We start from the raw sequence: 22,105 nt of genomic DNA on the forward strand, positions 1-22,105 counted from the left end.
AGTTATCTTCCATCTCAACTTCAAAGTCCTTTTGTTAAAGCTCTCAAAAAGCTCGAGATAATATGGTAAGTATACGCAATGAGGTTGTTACAAGTAAGGATAAACAAATTCATGCTGAGTTAGTAAGGGAAGGTTAAAGAAACCTTTCCAACAGTCAAGAGTGTTCCACTAAATTGCAAAATAATTTTGTGACATATATGGCAGAAAGGAATGCGCTGAAAGCTATTCCTGGGTCTACCCCAGAATTCCTTCTCTTTTAAGAAAAATCAAATATAGTTAGTTAAACTAAGAGTACGTTTTTTGTTTTATACTAATTTTTTATCTATGTGTAATTACTTCATTGCTTCAGAATATAAACCAACTAGTAGTACTTTATTGATCAGACTCCTAATTATCCATGGTGTGTAAGACACAACTCATAGATCATTGGCCATGGTGGTATGGAAAGGGAACCATGGTCTAAAACTTCACAGAAGGAACGACCAAGAAGAAGGGATCACCTTCTAAGATGCAAAAGAAGACCCAATATGAAAGAGATAAATATACTCATCTCCAAATGTGGCAAGCTTTAAAGATTTCCTATAAACATATTTACAGATGAGATCAAAATGACCCCAGACCTTGAGGGAGTAGCCCAGGCTGTCTCTAGGAATCTATCACCTTAACAAATATGCCTTTCAACTTCAACTTAAGCCAACTGATCAATGCAAAGAGGGAATTAAGCAGTTACTAATATTACTATAATGTGTCTGAGATCATTGTTGTCTTGTTAAAATAGAAAAGCTGCAGAATCTAGGGAAAAAATGAGTAAAGAAAAAAAAAGTTTATGTCTACCATGGTCCATATATCTAAGAGATACATACTTGCTTTCCCCAGAGAAACTGTTCAGCTACTAAATAGCTATATTCAATACCATAAATCACTTCTTTCAAGCTCTCCCCTAGGGTGAATGAAACATCCCCCTAAATCGTAACAAACCTTTTGCTCTTATTTTTCAGAGCATCCTTCCAATTGCCAATTTTGTTTTCCAACTTCCTTCACATCTAGAAGGTCATGTCTTAGTTATAAGATACAAGTGTATCTCCATAACAAATTAATGTTAGCCCTGCAACTTATAAAACCTTCTCCGATGAGTTCAGGTAATATGAATTGACTGATTCAACCAGGCCCATGGAGAAACAACATTATTTTCTGATTTTCTGAACTTGAAATCTTACATCATGAAAGGTAGCCCAAAAGACCCTTCCTCCACTCCAGGATCTGTGTTTTCATGTTATTTCTTATTGCCATTGTGCATCCAAAAGTCACCAATGCAGAGGTCACCTCTCTGCAAGCTCAAACATTATTAGAGGACTTAAAATGTTAGTTATTTGTGCTGTAACAGAATGATTAGTCTATCATGGATATTCAAGCACCATGAAAACATCAACAAGAAAAAGATATATTTTACTGAAGGAATAAGAGACGCTTCATAAAGGAATCAGCTAGTCAGTCAAAGAATTTTTTTCAGGTAATGTAGCATTGAACTGAGATTTGAATTTTGACAGAGTGGCAGGAAAAAAAATAATGCCAAGCTAAAATAAAAAGAAAACCATGAGTGAAGCGTTGCCTATGCTTAAGTAATTCAGAGATTCAAACTTAACTGATACTATGATGCATAACAGGAGAAGAGGCTATAAAGATAAGTTGGGTTTGAATCCTAGTCCAGACCTGGCTTTCTTTGTATACCAAGCTGAGGACTTTATTTTTTAAGTACCTGGAAGAGGAATCTGAGCAGAGATACTACATGCTGGGTCTTCTCTATGCAAAGATCACTCTAGCGGTCAGTAGGAAGAACAGATTTTGTATAGATAAGATAAGACAGAAAGCAGTACAATCAGTGATGAACCTACTTTAAGAATTGAAATGAAAAGAAAAAAAAAGAATTGAAATGAAAGTTAATAAGTACCTGGACTAGCAGAATGACAATATAATAAAAAAGAGGGCAAGAGATAGGTCATTATTAAATCTAATTAATAACTCAATTGTTTTTACTTTGATGTGTCTTGTGTATTCAAATCTTGATATTAATTACAACATTGAAGACTGGTCACAAAGAACTAGAAGAGAATATCAATCTGAGATAATTTGATAGTGTGTGTATATTTCATAAAATCCATTTATTGCAAAACTTAGAAGTAAAAGAAAAACTTGCCATTGTGGGTTCAACCATGTAGCAGGTCAGTAATATCACCTGGTTTATAGAGATGTAACTTCAACAACATTGATTTGATTCCATCTCTTGATTGAGAAAGTTAGCGACATAATTGAATTTCTAGTCATCTGGAACGGAGGGACAGGAAGAACTAAATGTGGTCAATATAAAGACTGTACTGCTGTTTAATTATCATCCAGGTTGCCTTCTCAGGGATGTTGAAGAATCTTTCTTTAACAGAGGAGGTGAAATGAGAGCGCCACAGCTTCCTAGGAAGATCCAGGAAGATCCACTCATTCACTTACTCCTTCACTCACCTGGCCAATATTTAGTGAGCATTCACTATATGCCAGATAGAGTATTAGACAAATAGAAATAAATAAAACAGAAATAAAATAGAAATAAAGGAGATAAAGTTGTTCCCTTCACGGGAGCTCATATTCTAATAAGGGCACTGGCCAAGAGAGGTTAAAGCAACTGGATAATGTGTTACAACAGAATACAGGGCAGTCACCTGGATGTCAGAAAAGGGAGGACGGGAGAGGGTAGTCAGAAATTTTGCCCAGAAAAAGGAATATCTAAGTCCTAATGAATGAGAAGTGATAATTAAAGAATAATAATATGTACTCACATTTAAATATTAGGACTTTATATTTCTTATACTTGAGCTGTTTTCTCTAAAAGTTTAATACAAGTATATAGTTAAAGATATCTTAATTTTTCTTTTAATGTTTTAGCAAAGAAATACCTCATTATTTCTAAATTTCTAAATTTACTGTTTAATCAAAATTTGGTAAAACTAAATACTATTGTAACATTGCATTCTTTTTTAAAATTTAATTTCATTTTATTTTTTTCAGTGTTCCAAAATTCATTGTTTATGCACCACACCAGTGCTCCATACAATACATGCCCTCCATAATACCCACCACCAGGCTCACCCCACCCCGTTACCCCCTCCAAAACCCTCGGTTTGTTTCTGGGATAAAGATGAAAACATCAGCCTTTTCTAGAATATACTGGTAAATTATAAGAAAAGACTACCATACAGAAAGCCACATACTCCCTAGCCCTCTCGTCTTGGCTCCTAAAGTTTATCATGGGCCATTGTTTTCTGGATGGCTATTCAGGAACAAAGGTGTATTTAATTGAGACTGTTGATATGGAAATTTTCCATAATCAAAATTCTAGTGTTAAAATACTTCTATAGACCCTATGGACCATGTAACCAAACCTCCCATTTTTTTGCATCTGAAGGTAAATTGAGGCTCTGAGCATTTAAGTGGCCCACAAGTTTATGCATTAAGCTTTTTCAAGAAATAGAAATAAAATCCAAATCTCCTCAAAATATAATTTTCTTTGCACTTTTGTAATTTGCTGATATAATTAGCTTTTATTTTTTGATACAACTGTTGACCAAAATTTGGCATAGTTCAGATATTGCCTGAATTGCCTCATTCTATAGATCCCATCTTGAAGGAAATTATCACCTAACTTGCCAAATACCTGTCATTCCAGCATCCTCTGTCCTACAAATCCAGTTTGTTATCATGCCCTGTTAATTACTTTTAAATACGTTTCAGTATGTTCCCTCCTCATTATCCTTCCTGCTGTTGATCTAACTGGAGCAGTTACCATGTCCAACTCTGATTACTTTAATAATTTTCCAACCTTTATTCTCTCCTTAAATCTAACATGTACTTGCACTAGAAAAAACTTTTAAGACAGTAGTTCTGATCATTATCTGTCAGTTTGAAGTCCTCCAATGGCTGACTGCTGCCATGGGACAAAGTCCAATAGTACCAGATACTACATGATCTGGCCCCCAACCATATTTCCCACCATAACCCCCTGGCACCCTGTAAGCAGTTTCTTATAGGTGAAATGCTGTGTCTTGCCTTTTTGCATATTTTATCTCCTTAGAATGCCTTCCTCCTCCTTACCATGTAGCTAACTTAGTCTCACCTTTCAAGATATCCTCAAGTGCAGTCTTCTCTGGGGAGTCTTTACTGACTTTCCTCCAACACCTGGAGGTGTTAGATGCCTCATTTTTAAGTTCTCAAAACATTTGGGGCATAAATCAATCACAGCATTTACCCAACTGCAGTATAACTGTAAATATACATGTCTATTGAACTTCTTAAGGGTAAGAGCCAACTTTCATCTCTGCACCACTGAAGCCTAGCACAATAATTAAAACAAAACTTGTACACAATAAATACTTGTTGAATAAAAGAAGCAATGATTAAAACTGAATAAATGAAAGAATGAATAAGTGAATGAACATCTATAATGCAAATGTAACAGAAAACATATTTTTAAATATAATTTTAGAGACAGGGACCAAAGAATTGATTTTGTTACACAAGCCTGATAAAAGAAATATGCAATTTTTTTAAAGATTTTATTTATTATTTGACAGACAGAGATCACAAATAGGCAGAGAGGCAGGCAGAGAGAGAGGAGGAAGCAGGCTCCCTGCTGAGCAGAGAGCCTCATTCCGGGCTCAATGCCAGGACCCTGGGATCATGACCTGAGCCGAAGGCAGAGCCACCACGCACCCCAAGAAATATGCAATTTTTGAGTCTATGTATTACCTACTGCAAAATGGAAGTATATTTATAGATTAGAAATATCTTGTGGGAACATGTTTTGTAGTAAAACTTCACCTGCATTTTAACTGCTTTGATTTTTAAGCTAAAAGGTCTTTTGAGGATGCCTAAGTTTTCTGTACAAAATTGTTGAGGTTTTTTTTTTTTATTTTTTTAAGTGGAAGGATTCCAATCATTTTATTTTTTATTTTTTTAATTTTATTTCATTTTCTCAGTGTTCCAAGATTCATTGCTTATGCACCATACCCAGTGCTCCATGAATACGTGCCCTCCTTAATTCCCACCACCAGGTTCACACATCTCCTCACCCCCTCCCCTCCAAAACCCTCAGTTTATTTCTCAGAATCCACAGTCTCTCATGTTTCATCCCCCCCTCCGATTTCCCCCAATTCACTTTTCCTTTCCTTCTCCTAATGTCCTCCATGTTATTGTTGAGTTTTTAAATTCCTGGTCATGAGATTTTTCTTCTGCCTTTTTGATCAACTAATGAGGTAGTCTTCCTGTCTTCTGTGATAGCTTCTGTTGGTCGTCATCAGTATAAGTGCTGCAAAATTTGGGTGCAGTGGTCTGAACTAAATCTAAATACTATTAAGAGTACAAATGCAATGGACAAGAGTACATATCAAAAGAAAAAGGTATGTCCCTCCCCATTTCAAACTCTGGTTAAATGCCACCACAAGTCTTCCTTTGATCTTTTCTGTGACCTTTTCAAACACTAATTATTTTTTTAATGATCTATGAATTCAAATACATGTTTGTCTTGCTCTTCCTATGATGCATTACTGGGTATTAGCAAAGCAAAATAAATCTGATATTGAAGGTTTAATTGCACAGCTTTTGCATACACTTTTAATAGGCAATGTAAAACCTTCTCAGCAGGTGCACTATGAGATGAAGTGATTTTTCATGAATAATTCATTATTTTTTTTAAAAGCACTTCTGCTAAGATACAATTTGCAATAATGTTTTTCAAGAGAGATCAGTGAAAATCTGAAGCTGTCATTGCCAATTTGTTTTAGTTCAGATTAAAAGGTCACCCAGTTGACACAATGGAAACTAGAAATGCCCTTTTGTGTTTTTTTATGTCAACATGGTACACCTCATATTTTCTATCTAAAATATTTTTGAGACCTGAAACATAAGGAATTTTATACTACTCAACAAAAATTACTTAGAAAAAATAAAATTTTATAAAAATTCCCAATAAATTAATTTCATTAGGATTCTCTAACAAGGTGATCATCTCAGAATCCCCTGCTGTAAAATATCTGGGAGAATTTATTAAAAATGCCATCTTACTCTATTGTGGACCAGAAAGTCTATGACTCAAATTATGGCCCTATACAGACTTTCATTTAAAATGTCATTTTTTTTTTCCTCAGAGATAGATGAAAGCATCCTATAATACTATTTTTAATCCAAGATTATTGTATATGGTATATGGAAGACAGGAAGATAACCTCATTTTTTAAGATAAAAAACTGGGGGCACCTGGGTGGCTCAGTGGGTTAAGCCTCTGCCTTTGGCTCAGGTCATGATCTCAGGGTCCTGGGATCAAGCCCCACATCTGGCTCTCTGCGCAGCAGGGAGCCTGCTCCCCTCTCTCTCTGCTTGCTTCCCCCTCTCTCTGCCTGCTTTTCTGCCTACTTGTGATCTCTCTCTCTGTCAAATAAATAAATAAAATCTTTTAAAAAAATAAGATAAAAAACTGATAACATGAAAGGTTAAAAGTCAGAGAAAACTAAGCTAAGAGATAAGACCAAAATTCAGGAATAAAACAACTTTATTAAGTGTTATTATTGCCCAGGACAATAAAAACACTATTCCTATGGGCATTTTTTTCTTCATACAAAGTACATTTGCATTATAGGTAATAGATATTATGCTACAGGTCTATATGCAATAAGGAATATAGCTTATTTTAGAGTTAAGAGACAAAATAGAGCAGAATAGAAGACATGTTATGGATACATATATTCTGACATATTTATCCCCCCAAATAAAATTTGGATATACCATATTCCTTATTGCATATAGCATATATCATGGGATCAGTTACTTATAATTTATATATGCTTTGTATGATGAAAACACCCAAAAAAATAAAATTTGGATAGACTATATTCTTTATAAATATTACACTGTATTTCTTATCCAACACAAGAATATTTTTTCTTAAAAATATTTTATATTGGCACCTTTCATCTTGACCATTATTTAAAAACATTTAAAACATTATCTAAACCTTAATGGTTTTTGGCTCAGCATAACATTTCGATATAGGTGACAGATCCAAAAAGGTGAAGAGCATTTTCTAGGTTTTCAAGAGAGAAACAACAGACCTTTGCTTTTGACAGGATTTAAAAAAAAGAAGAAGAAGAAGTAAACTGTTAGAACTGGTTCAGAAATGATGTTTGCTGCAACTTCACCTGATTGGCTTGATTAGGCAAGAAATCCTATGACTTGGAAAAGTTCTCAGAAGTTCTGCTGTTCTAGGGGTTGGGAGGTTGAAGTGGTTGCTGACCCTGATACTGGTGGAAGCAGCAGGGATTAAAACCAGATGTTTGGGGGCACCTGGGTGGCTCAGTGGGTTAAGCCGCTGCCTTCGGCTCGGGTCATGATCTCAGGGTCCTGGGATCAAGTCCCGCATTGGGCTCTCTGCTCAGCGGGGAGCCTGCTTCCTCTTCTCTCCCTCCCTCTGCCTGCCTCTCTGCCTACTTGTGATCTCTCTGTCTGTCAAATAAATAAATAAAATCTAAAAAAAAAAAAAAAAACAGATGTTTTAACCCAAGTTCTGAATTAATTTCCTGTCATCAGCAACCTCAGATTGTTGTGGTTATCTCTGTCCTCCAGGAAGCATTTCCTCCTCAGCTACCTTTGTCACCAGCTAGACCCCAAAACCTGTCCTTTACTGTCCACCTTCTTCTACTCACTAATCTTTGTATTATATTTTTCCTTAAGCTCTTATTTTCTGGTTTACTTCTTAATTCAGACAAGTGACACCTGAAACCACCCCTCAGGTGAAAGTGACTGCCCTGACGAGACCTCCTTCTGGCACAGACCACCCAGACCATTTGAGCTAAACCTCCCACTCGTGCCTGTACTGATGGACAATGGCGTGCATGACCTCTGGAATGATCAACAATTACCTTTACCTCATTCTAATACTAAACCCTGCCCAAGGAGGATCCTTGTCCTCATTTACATAGCACACATTGTACATCTAGGTCTGTTTCCTTAAGGTACATGTGTGACCTTATGCCCGCCTCTACGTATCATGCCAAGGCTTCCCTATCTAAAAATTTATCTTTACCCTACACAAAAGGTACTCATTCATCCTCCCCCAGGGAGTCACTGTGTTGAAAGCTATTCCCAGTGATCACCTTATTTGCCTTATTCAATGTAGTTGACTTTGTGGGACAACTCTACCCAGTGTATCTCTTTCACCAAGAAGCAAACTGATGTTGGCTTGGTTATACCTTCAGTATCAGGTTCTCTATTTGATTACTTTGCTTTACCATTCACTTCTCTTATAACCTCAGAAAGAGAGGGTGCTTTTCCAACACTGACTCCCAACCTCTCTGTCCCACTTTTGGGGTACATGAAAGGTGACAAAAATAAACTATGATTTGGAAGCAGGAGCTAAAGAAGGCCCCATGCCTTGTTTTCTAATATCTTCTATTCTGCTCCAGGGTACTTTCTCCTATGTTTGATTCTTAAGATGCATACAAGAAAACAAAACCAACCACTCAAAAAAATATTTGTTAGATCCTCAACTTCCTGTTCATTTACTTCTCTTTTTACCCTTCCTACATTCAGACTCCTTGTTAAGAAAGCTTTAAGGCTGAGCAAAAGACATAAAACTCAACAATAAGTAAATAACCCAATTAAAAAATTATGCAGAGGATCTAACTAGAGAAAATATACAGATGGCAGATAGGCATATGAAAAGAAACTCAACTATGGTCAATGGTCAACGCTCAAAGTCCAGAATCTCATCATTAAAATCAGGTCTATATATGGATGGACCCCTCAGATGCAGTAACTTTTTTTTTTCCATTTTGAGAATTAAACATGCTTAATTTCCAAATCTGAAAGATGAAAATATATTATTAACTTCAAGGTAAAACCTCCTTTCTTTCTGTCATTAGCAAATCTCTGTACATGGTAGATGATGTGAGATAGATAGATAAACAAATATGTATATGTTTATTTATATAAAAAATATAGATTTTTTTTTAAGAGAGAAGGAGATATTTCAGGATAGCTTAATAGATAATCACCAGGTTCACTGACTAAATTTGACAAATTTCTTTATTAAATGTTTACTTGAATCCAAAAGACTGAACACCCCCTCCCCCCAAAAAAAATCAGGTTAGCTGGTAGTTTAGAACTCAGATGCTTGATTAATATAATTTTTCTCTGTCCTATTTTTGTGTGTAAAGGTGATAACTGTGGCCATTTTCAACTAATATTAAGGAATTTTTTAAAAGATATTTTATCATGCTCCCTAAAGTAGTTGAAACTCTTTAATCCACAAATGGTAGAAGCTTACTTTAAACTAGTATAAGTACAAATGCAATGTCCATGTAACTGGGAACTGTAAGAGTAGATCTGGATTCATATGAAATGGGACCTCAAATAACACTATCAGACCCTCTAGCTACCCTCTCTCCCTGGGCTCAGAACCACTTCTGTGAGTGTTAGTAAACTCTCTTTTCTAGGTACATACCAACTCATCAAATGACCACAAGCAAGGAGAGATCTCTGCCCTTTGAAAGGGAAAATACAAAACTCCAGAGAAGGCCTCTGGTCCATCTTGGCCACTACCTGTTCCTGGGCTGATCCTCGAGCAAGAGGTAGTGTACTGTCATCACAAACTCACCAGAAAGGGAATGGAGAAGGGTCAGTCCCCTAAAGGAAATCCTGTGGTTACCATGTTACAAGAGAAGGAAGGAAAGAACTTTGGGACAGACTGAAAAAATGGTTTCACTATAATGTCTAATTTTACATCTAAATCAATTAACGTGAGTTATCTAGCCATTCCTAAAAAGGTACAAAGAAATCAGTATCTGAATTCAGGCCACTAGTCTACTCTTGAAAATTAATAATCTTTTTTTAATTTTTTTATTTTTTATAAACATATATTTTTTATCCCCAGGTTTACACACTTCGCAGCACTCACCATAGCACATACCCTCCCCAATGTCCATAACCCCACTCCCCTTCTCCCATCCCCCCTCCCCACAGCAACCCTCAGTCTGTTTTTTGAGATTGAGTCTTTTATGGTTTGTCTCCCTCCCAATCCCATCTTCTTTCATTTTTTCTTTTCCTACCCCCCAACCCTCCCCCTACATTGCATCTCCACTTCCTCATATCAGGGAGATCATATAATAGTTACCTTTCTCTAATTGACTTATTTCATTAAGCATAATACCCTCTAGTTCCATTCACGTCTTCGCAAATGGCAAGATTTCATTTCTTTTGATGGCTGCATAGGATTCCATTGTGTATATATACCACCTCTTCTTTATCCATTCATCTGTTGATGGACATCTAGGTTCTTTCCATAGTTTGGCTATTGTAGACATTGCTGCTATAAACATTCGGGTGCACGTGCCCCTTCGGATCACTACGTTTGTACCTTTAGGGTAAATACCCAGTAGTGCAATTGCTGGGTCGTAGGGTAGTTCTATTTTCAACATCTTGAGGAACCTCCATGCTGTTTTCCAGAGTGGTTGCACCAGCTTGCATTCCCACCAACAGTGTAGGAGGGTTCCCCTTTCTCCGCATCCTCGCCAGCATCTGTCATTTCCTGACTTGTTAATTTAATTTAATTTAATTTAATTTAATTTATTTATTTTTTTTTATTTGTCAGAGAGAGAGGGAGAGAGAGCGAGCACAGGCAGACAGAGAGGCAGGCAGAGGCAGAGGGAGAAGTAGGCTCCCTGCCGAGCAAGGAGCCCGATGTGGGACTCGATCCCAGAACGCTGGGATCATGACCCGAGCTGAAGGCAGCTGCTTAACCAACTGAGCCACCCAGGCATCCCCTGACTTGTTAATTTTAACCATTCTGACTGGTGTGAGGTGGTATCTCATTGTGGTTTTGATTTGTATTTCCCTGATGCTGAGTGATATGGAGCACTTTTTCATGTGTCTGTTGGCCATCTGGATGTCTTCCTTGCAGAAAAGTCTATTCATGTCTTCTTCTTACTTCTTGATTGGATTATTTGTTCTTTGGGTGTTGAGTTTGCTAAGTTCTTTAAAGATTTTGGACACTAGTCCTTTATCTGATATGTCATTTGCAAATATCTTCTCCCATTCTGTCAGTTGTCTTTTGGCTTTGTTAACTGTTTCCTTTGGTGTGAAAAAGCTTTTGATCTTGATAAAATCCCAATAGTTCATTTTTGCCCTTGCTTCCCTTGCCTTTGACGATGTTCCTAGGAAGATGTTGCTGCGGCTGAGGTCAAAGAGGTTGCTGCCTGTGTTCTCCTCAAGGATTTTGATGGATTCCTTTCTCACATTGAGGTCCTTCATCCATTTTGAGTCTATTTTAATAATCTTGATAGTCAATCATATTCATTACGTATTTTAACTTTCAATACTTGGGTATTCAATGATTCAAACTTGACTAGAAGAATATATGTATTTGCTTTTTGTCTGAACAGATTTGTACATTATATTTGAGTACATTGGTGTATACAATAATGTTAAAATGTTTTTTAGGTACAAATCAAATTTAAAAGTTCTTCAGTATAACTTTGCCAATGAAAACATAATATATGCAAACATAGCATGTTTAAATAAGTAATCTTTGTCCAGTAAGAAGTTTATACTACTGACATGTTGACATGTTTTTTTATTTTGAATTCTATTTTTTTAACTTTTCTTTTTAAATTCAATTAATTAACATATGCTATCTTATTAGTTTGAGGAGTACAGGTCAGTGATTCATCAGTCTTATACAATACCCAGTGCTCATTACATCATGTACCCTCCTTCATGCCCATCACCCAGTTACCCCATCCCTCCACCAACCCTCAGTTTGTTTTCTAAGATTAAGAGTTTTTTATGGGGGGCGCCTAGGTGGCTCAGTGGGTTAAAGCCTCTGCCTTCAGCTCAGGTCATGGTCCCAGGGTCCTGGGATCGAGCCCCACATCAGACTCTCTGCTCAATGGGGAGCCTGCTTCCTCTTCTCTCTCTGCCTATCTCCTATGCCTATTTGTAATCTCTGTCTGTCAAAAAAATAAAAATCTTTAAAAAATAAGAGTTTTTTTGGTTTGTCTCCCTCTCTGATTTCATCTTGTTTTATTTTTTTCCTCTCTTCCCCTATGAGCCTCTGTTTTGTTTCTTAAATCCCACACAGATCACATGGTAATTGTCTTCCTCTGATTGACTTATTTCGCTTAGCAAATACCCTTTAATTCTATTCACATTTTTTTTGTTTTCAAATTACACACAGATATGAGAAAAGAGGAAAAACTGAATAACATTTAAGATAAACTCACTTGTAACTACCACCCAGATCATAAAAATAGAATTTTGCAAGCCACTCAGAAGCCCCTTCATGTGACGCATCACCATAACAAGTCCCTCTTTCCCCTAAATATTATCATTATCCTGACATTTATAACAATTACTTCCTTCAATTTCATTGTATTTTTATCATCTAAGTATTAATTAATTAAATAAGGAAACCATCAGATCAAAATGACTCTAATGCTAAGACCTATGAAACCAAAACGCCTAACCATGCAAATGTCTCACAGTTATGAAATTGAAACCTAAAGACAGCCAGTCACAAACAACCAACTAGACTTTAAGCTATAGCCATTCAATAATTTTCTCACTTTGCTTCCACCTTTTCTCTATAAAAGGTGCTCATCCCAACACCTATTGATGGATTTTTCCTAACCACTTCCAGTTAGGCGCTGCCCAATTGGAATGGATTTTTGATCAAATAAACTCTTAAAATTTTTAATATGCCTCAATTTATCTTTTAACAGTAGGTATCCCTAGACACCATAGTTTAATCTTAGCCCCCTTTTAAAATTTTGCTTTGTCTTTTAAGTATTTTTTTTAATTTATAGGTTCATCCTTCACCCTTTCTGCCCTTAGTTTATCTATCAAAAAACCTGGGGCATTTAGCCTGTAGAATATCCCAGCAGTTTCCCTTAGCAGTTTACTTCTCTTAAGACTATTCTTTCAGCTCCCTCAGTGATCCCACAAGGTATCTAACAACCTGAATAAATCCTTTTCTGTTTAAACTAGCTAGAGTGAGTTCAAGTGCCTATAGCTAAGAACCCTGAACACAATGAGAATAACATTTTTATTACAAAGTTAATTTCACATATATAATTTTATACATAATTGAAGTCAAATGTAGGATGAAGATAAAAGTTACCTGTGAAAGAATGCTTATTGAAATTTTTATTGCCCTAGGCAAAAAAACAAACCCATATCATGAGGAATAGTGTTTCAGCTTCTTAAAGCCATGTATACATTAAGATGGTAAATATTTCTAAAGGCTTTTATCACTTATTACAACTTCATATGGAAATCTCTGTCACTGGGATTCAAATAGGTAAATATGTGTGTTAATGTAAATGAAAACTTCTAGGCAGAGAAACATGTCTTGAGAGACTTGTGGAAAAATTTAGGTATATTTCCAACAAAATCCAAATTAGCTATATCATTTTTTAAATTTTTTATTTATTATTAACATATATTATTAGCCCCTGGGGTACAGGTCTGTGAATCGGTAGGATTTTATCCTTAATAAGCATAAACAATGCACATGATACTCCTAAAAACAAGAGGTAATCATTTATCTTCACATTCAGGTTGAAATTCTTATATAATTTAAATAGAACAAAAACAAAAAACTCAAAACATGGACAACATCCTTAACAAAAAGCGAAGTCTATAAGTAAAAGTGACTTTAAGTGTAACTACTATTAGACGGAGGGTAGGAAAGACTAACCAAGCTGTAGAATTATGATTTAAAGGGACCCAGGAAACAGCAGCTAAGATTATTTACAAACATTGACTGTCATCACTATAACCCAATACCTTTACTGACTACCTTATTCTCTAAGTACAAAAGAAAAAATCTGAGAGGAGAAAAGCTGGATAATAATTTAATAAACTTACCACATATTTTATATGTTTTCCATTTTACCAGGCAAAGGTCCAGCAAGAAGCATAATTACTGTTTTAGTGAAATGTATCTTTGGCATCACCCAGAGTGGCTAAAAGCTCTCCAGTAACAGTGCCTAATAAAAAGATAAGAAAATAGTGCCAACATACATAATAAGAATATATAGGTCATAATATCATGATGACAGAGATATTAGCAGAGATAATGCTAAAAATCTATACCTTACATACATTATAAATTAATATAAAGTGTGACTTATTCAAAAATACCTAGCTCAGAACAAATCACTGTCTGTATTCCAAGCATTTCCTTATCGGTTATGTTTACTTAATACCAAAATTCATTTACACTCCAGCATGTATCTATAGGGCACTAAAAGACAACGGCCTACAGCAGGAATGGCAAGTGTGTGGCAGGCTCGGTGGTGTTTGTACCAGTCCTACATTCATATCAGATATTTCTAACTGATCATAGTACACTCAACTGAGCCCCTAAGCAAAGATTCAGATTCTTTTGGGGCACCTGGGTGGCTCAGTGGGTTAAAACCTCTGCCTTCGGCTCAGGTCCTGATCTCAGGGTCCTGGGATCGAGCCCCACATCGGGCTTTCTGCTCAGCAGAGAGCCTGCTTCCTCCTCTCTCTCTGCCTGCCTCTCTGACTACATGTGACCACTCTCTCTCTCTCTCTCTGTCAAATAAATAAAAAATATCTTTAAAAAAAAAAAAGATTCAGATTCTTTCTTAACTCAGTGTTCTAAGTAGCTACTATTAATTAAACAAACACAGGAGATCCTTGAGATAAAATCTATTTGCCCTCCCTGGCCTGGAGTAAATAGGCAAGAAAATAAGCTTGTATTGTTCAGCAAAAGATAAGTCCAAAAATGGTCAGTAATAAACAATAACAATATGCATCATTGATAATTTCTAAGACCAATGCTTTTTAATGGGAAAAGTTATTAACTGAGATTTGAAAAGTCATTTCTTCAAGTGATATGATAGTCAAATAATTTCAATGCTTTTCAAGCCTTATTGTCTAATCTTCTATACTACAGAGTTTTTATATCCATTCTTATAAAAGTAATATTCCATAAAATGTAATACACTGTGAATACCCTTTACAATGCATGTTTCTGAAGAAAGCACATGTGTAAAATAGACTAACCATGTTGCATCATATTTTGACATGTAAATGTATACTTCTTTGGAAATATAAATTCAACTTAAAAAAATTACCGAGTTTCTACTATTGGCAATAAAGCTGTAGAGATTACGGGTAGTGATTCAAAACACGTGCTCTGGAATCCTAATGCTTGGAGTGAAATCCTGATCCCACCACTCACTAGCTGTGTGGTCTTGGAGCAAGTTACTTCTCCAAGTCTGGATTTCCCCATCTAGAAAATGTGGTAAAAATAATACCTATGTCACTCTAAGTTGTGTAGACAAAAGAGCTATGATTTTGCAACAAAACTGTAGCATCTACCTCTAGTAAACACTCAACAATTTCCGGAATCATTGTTATTGTTGTTCTTGTTATTATTATAAAAGTTACTATCACTATTATTACACAAAGACCAATAGGATTCATTTATTATTTGGCTCCTGCTTCAAGAGTCTGGAAGCATGGAGTAGGAGAGTAGGTGGAAATTGAGAGATGGGAGGAAGAAATAGAATATGTATCAGAATTATACTGCTATAATATATAACAATAATATTGGAATATTGATACAAAAAATGGCTCTGCCAATTCAACCTGGACTGTAAGAATTAGGAAAATAGGCAAAAGGATTATGAAAGTCCTCACTGAGAAGATAAAGTTTGGGAAAGACCTGGAAAGATGCACATGATTTCAGCAGAGGATCCACATGAGTAGAGCCAGAAAGAAAGCAGAAGAAAAGTTTGGGAGGAAAGAGCCAAGATAACAATAGCAAGTAGGGAAAAGTGTAAAAATATAATTTAAAAGGCATACTGAACCATATTTTGAAGGGCCAAGAATGTTGTGCTGGATTGAATTTTTTTATTGAAATGTAATTAACATACAATTTTTCTTTAGCTTTAGGCATACAGCATATTGATTCAACAATTCTATACATTACTGTAATGTTATTATAATATTATTGACTGAATTCCCCACTCTGGACTTTTAATCTCCATGGAAATTAAGTTACAGACTCAGCATGTAATCTGGACCTAGAAGTCTATTATAATACTAAGACATAATCAAGTGCCTTTGTGAGACAATGATGACCCCACCTCCAAAATTTAAGAGGCCAGTCAAGTGTACCTTATTATTTCTTTACTTCAAATTATTAAAAAATATTATTTTAATTTACATTTTATAATTACAGAGAGTCTTGTAAAATTTAATTTTATTTCAGAATTTTCACAATGATACTCAAATCTGCTTTATCCCTCTCTAATAATAACCAATAAATACAGGCTCTGTAAAAAAGTTTTGCAAAATTGATATTTTAAGCATATTAAAAATACCTGGGTAATAACCTATATTAATAGAAACATCTTAAATACCAAAAGACAATCTCTAAATACTTATTATAAAAGTAATTATTGAGCTGTAACTTCTATATTCAGCTAAAAAGCAATGGGTGTGGCTTTAGCATGACTACAAAATGGGTGAATAACTTCTCACTAAACAAGTTTATTTAAGGAAATAAGGTACACATATTTTTAAAAAATACCATGTTAAATGGTAAAATAAAGATGAAAGTAGAGGAAGCTAATTTTTTTCTTTTTTGAGAGCTACATAATATACACCTTGTAGCTCATTGAATCTACCCACCAGCCCTGGTTTTGCAAGAAGTCACAATCATCTTTGCTCTTGATAGAAAAGAAGTTTAAGGCTGGGCTAAGGAGCTAAAGTTCCAATGCTAGTGTTGCCCCCTTAGAAGTCTTGTGATCTTGGGGGCGCCTGGGTGGCTCAGTGGGTTAAGCCACTGCCTTCCGCTCAGGTCATGATCTCAGGGTCTTGGGATCGAGCCCCGCATCGGGCTCTCTGCTCAGCGGGGAGCCTGCTTCCTCCTCTCTCTCTGCCTGCTTGTGATCTCTCTCTGTCAAAAAATGAATAAAATCTTTAAAAAAAAAAAAAAAAGAAGTCTTGTGATCTTGGGCAGATGACTAAACCTCTAAGTCTCTATTTCTTCATCTGTCAAACTGGGAAAGTAATAGAATTTAATAAGCAGAGATGTTGTGAAGAGCAACTAAGGAAGTACGTGTGAAATAATAATGCCCTATGAGAACATTTATACAAAGTGCTCTCTAAGGAAACCTAGTCCTAGAAGATTATGACCAGAAAGTTTCTATAGACTCATGCTTGAAAAATCCTATGTATGATTTCTACATAAACTGTTCTATCGTTTGATAGGTAATCTCCCAAAATTTATAAGTAGAAAAAATTAGAAGTACAATGTTTAATAAAACAGGGAGATATCTTCAAACCCAAAATACAATGTAAGAAGAAAATAGACCTATAATGCATTTAGCAAAGTGGTCACTGTTATACCTCAGAGGTTTCCAAAGATAATACTTGGAAGAAATTTGTTCCACAGATCCATGATGATGTTCATAGTTCAAACTCAGAGGTGATAAAATTAAACAAGTTGGGGAGGAGTGAATGAAAACAGGAAGTTTGATGGAAAGTCTAAAAAGGAAACATTAAATATTGAGGCCCCTACCATTAGCTCCCTAACTCTAAGTGAATAATTGTAACCACCACCACTGACCATCCTGAGAAACCAGCCTTCTCTGTACCTGTTGAACGAGAGATTCAGAGACACCAGGCACCACAGTGGATATCTGGGTAGGGGAGCAGGGTGGCAGAGGGGGAAGAAGAATGAAATATGGGGAATACGGGGTTCCAATACAGCATAACAACTGCCTGAAAAAGAAAAACCGAAATAGCATATTCAAGTTTAAATATATATCTCAAAATCATAAATTGAGGATAGTATGATTACATAATTTTAAAATATGGAGGTAAATATTTAAAAATAGCTAAGAGTTGAAAGTGGAACCAACAGGGAAGACTGTTTTGATGATTAAAAGAGATACAGCAGGAGACTGCATTCTTAAGTTGTAATCTTTTTAATACTATTATTACACTTTATTAAGTACTGTTCCATGTATTTTATTCTTATTTAGAAAGTTTTTGAAGATAAGGGGCAGATTACAGGAATCCCTAACCAACACCCTTACTCTATAGCCTTCAGACATTAAAAATTTGGTAAAGTGCACTTTTATTTTCTTTCTTTTTTTTTAGTTAAGTATAACTGACATATAACATTCTATTACTTTCAGGTATACATCATAATTATTTGATATCTGTATATATTGTGAAATAATCGCCACAATAAGCCTAGTTAACATACACCACCATACGTAGTTACAAAAAATTGGGGGATATGTGATAAGGACTTCTAAGATCTACTCTATTGGCAACTTTCAAATATACAATAAAGTATTATTAATTTTAGTCACCACATTGTACATTATATCCTCACGACTTATTTAATTTTTAACTGGAATTTCGTTCTTTTTGACCTCTTTTACGTATTTCACCACTGCCACCACCCCACCCCCGCCACCCTCGGGCCTCTGGCAGCCACCAATCTCTTCTCTCCATCTATGAGCTTGGTTTTTGTACTTTTGGGTTTATTTAAATCCCACATATAGCACTTTTCTTTTCTTATGTGACCTATAGGCACTTTAAAGGACTTCCAATTTAAAATCAGAAAAATACAAACTATTTTAAATATCAAAGAACTCTTTTATGATGGCTGACATTTGAACACCCATATCCTCCACATTTTATGTACCCACTGTCTTAGTGATGACATCCAGGTTTATCTGTCCCTGCCCAGATAATAGACATCCAGGGTGCTTCCAGCTCGCCTCCACAAACATTTCCACAAAGAATATCCCTTCAGTTCTCCTTAGATATATACTCAGAAGTAGAATGGTTGAGTCTACACTCACGCTTCTTCTAAATAAGTCATGCTACATTGTTCTCCACTAACACCAGGAGTGCAATAGAATTCTTACACCTTCAGGTCTCAGCTGCTAGTATCCATCTTTCTAATGTCTGCTGGTCTAGTGATTTAAAGTCATAGCTTCAGTGTTTCTTTAATTAGCATTTCTTATGTTACTCATTATTATGACCATCTTATCACAGGCCTCTTAATTTTCTAAGTTTGTTCTTCTTTAAGTTTTGTGTCAATCTATTTTTACCTTTTCCTGGGGTGTATTTTTCTAGTTGATTTGCAAGAGTCACTTGCATATTTTAAATATTAAACCTCAGTTATTATTGGATTTTGCAAGTAGCTTTCTACTTCCAATCAGTGACTGTTGTCCAAGGAGTCCCTAATTGAACAGAATATTTAATTTCAGGCAATGTTATCATTCCCATTTTTTTGTTTTGTTTTGTTTTTTGACAGACAGAGATCACAAGTAGGCAAAAAGGCAGGCAGAGAGAGAGGAAGAGGCAGGCTCCCTGCTGAGCAGAGAACCCGATGCGGGGCTCTATCTTAGGACCCTGGGATCATGACCTGAGCCAAAGGCAGAAGCTTTAACCCACTGAGCCACCCAGGTGCCCCTCATTCCCGGTTTTTAAGTTTAAGAAATCTTCTAAGTTCTTGTCACAGACTATGGAATTGTAAGCAGTGGTTAGAAGCTACATTAGATGTATAATTAACAACATGAACAATCTCAAAAAGGAAGACTCAATTTTAAAAGAAAGAAAATGAAAAATATAAGATAATACTACTTACATTAATTGAGAATATATTCATATAGAACAATATGCTTGGGGGGAACATATTCAAAATTAAAATACATAGATTAAAAACATTTAGTATTCAAAGAGGGGGAAATGAAAGTGATGTATGAGAGAAAAAAGAGAAAGAAGGAAAGAGAGAAAGCTTTGAAGAGACCAATGAGAAAGATAAGCCATGGACTGAAAAATAGCGTTAGTTCAATTCACTGCACCTAAATTTCAAAATAAAGTTGATCAACCTAAATGAAATCCAGAAGTCTGACCAATAGCTACATCAGGAGGCACCTGGGGGCTCTGTCAATTAGCCCAAGCATCTGCCTTCAGCTTGGGTTATGTTCCCAGGATCCTGGGATGGAGCCCATCAGGCTCCCCACTCAGTAGGGAGTCTGCTTCTCCTTCAGACCCTCCCCTCTCTCATACACTGTTTCTCTCTCTCTCTCAAATAAGTAAAATCTAAAAATTAGTTAATTAAAAACTACATCAGTACAGAGGACCAACTCTACCTAAGGATAGAGATAAAAATGAGGGTTAATAATTACTAGAATCAGAACTGAACATTTGTTTTCAAACAGATTACGTTTTTATCACTATGTGAACACAGATTTCCTTTAGGTGAGCTTTTTAGAATTTTTTTTCTTTGCTTAGGATTTTGAAGAACTACATAATAATTGAATTAGTAGTTCTTAATCCTCTAAGTTTGAAGGACTGGTGAAATTCCAAAATTAAATATTTATAGGTCTGACCAAGTGTTACAGACATTTTATTTGGTCAAATAAGTATATCTTATAAATCTATGCCAACCACCACCTATAATTACCATAATTTCTAAGTAACAGGATTATGGAAATTCATAACAGTAAGAGCATAATCTCAAAATAGAGACTACTTCATTAATCATATAATCATATTTCTTAAATCATACAATCTCAAAATAGAGGATATTTCTTAAATGTATGATTAGGGGAAGTAGGACTATGAAACAGTAGGACTACGAAAGTGTCCTGTTTTGCTGTATTATGAACTAGTGAAAATGTATTATGGTAGAATGACATTTAAGAAATACTGAATTAGAAAATATCCATAAAATCACACACTCCAGGAATGCAATTCTACATTATAGTCATAGAAAGAAAGAAGATGTAGCTTGTTTCTGTATTAAGGGTTATGCAAAATCCAAAATGTATGCTAAAAATAAATGCTATACTATCACTAATACTTAAGTAAGCTAATCATTAACTTTGAATATGTTAAAGCAATATAAAATAATTTTCAATTAATATCTTAATATTTGATCTTCAAAAAAATCTTCTGAAATAAGACTTGTCAATATTCTGCTATTCTGAATTGTTCTTTAAAAATACCAGCAAAAGGGGCGCCTGGGTGGCTCAGTGGGTTAAAGCCTCTGCCTTCAGCTGGGGTCATGATCCCAGAATCCTGGGATTGAGCCCCACATCAGGCTCTCTGCTCAGTGGGGAGCCTACTTCCCTCTCTCTCTCTGCCTGCCTCGCTGCCTACTTGTGACCTCTATCAAATAAGTAAATAAAATCTTAAAAAAAAAATACCAGCAAAATTTCTAGAAAATGGGGCTCTGGGTGTGGGGCTACAATGCCAGGAATGTCTGGGGCCCAGCTAGCTGAGATGCATACTCCGCTGCACCAGGGTTGGGGGGTGGGGGCAGTCTGGTCTCTGCAATACCTGAGGCTGGCTGTGTTCTGAAAGGGCTGGGCAGTTGGACCAGACCATCAAGTACTACTCCCTGGAAAATATCCAGAAGCACAACCACAGCAAAAGCACTTGGCTGATCCTGTACCATAAGGTGTATGATTTGACCAAGCTTTCAGAGGAGCACCCTGGTGGGGAAGAAGTCTTAAGGGAACAAGCTGGAGAGGATGCGACTGAAAATTTTTGAGGATGTCGGGCCCATTACAGATGTTCAAGAAATGTCCAATCATACACCACTCATCCAGATGACAGATCAAGGATAACCAAGCCTCCAGAAACTCTCATTACTACTTGTTTCTAATTCCAGGAGGTGGACCAACTGGGTGATCCCAGCCATCTCAGCGCTGCTGGTAGCCTTGTTGTTTCACCTCTACACAGTTCAAGACTAAACACATTCTCGGAAGCCAATGAAAGACAAGACTGCTTTGGAGCAGGGAGAAAGAAGCCAATGTTAACTGTTTCAACTGACAGAAACCGTCCCCTGAAAGATAATTTTGTTTATTTTCTAATTGCATACTATGTTTTACCATTTAATTCTTTAAAGATTACTTTTGTTGTTCAAGTGAATTGCTGGGAAAATGCAGTTGAACTACTTACAAAAACATCCATCCGATGGTACTTAGATGGCAATAAG

The 22,105-nt window shown here is 36.0% G+C and overlaps 1 pseudogene; it reads left to right on the top strand.

The window, feature by feature from the left end:
- The window catches only part of LOC122918617, a 35,619-nt pseudogene extending 13,759 nt beyond the window's left edge, over window positions 1-21,860 (top strand).
- Window positions 21,861-22,105: the final 245 nt, after the last annotated feature.

Source organism: Neovison vison, chromosome 1, assembly GCF_020171115.1.
Source record: "Neovison vison isolate M4711 chromosome 1, ASM_NN_V1, whole genome shotgun sequence".
Classification (NCBI taxonomy): Eukaryota; Metazoa; Chordata; class Mammalia; order Carnivora; family Mustelidae; genus Neogale; species Neogale vison.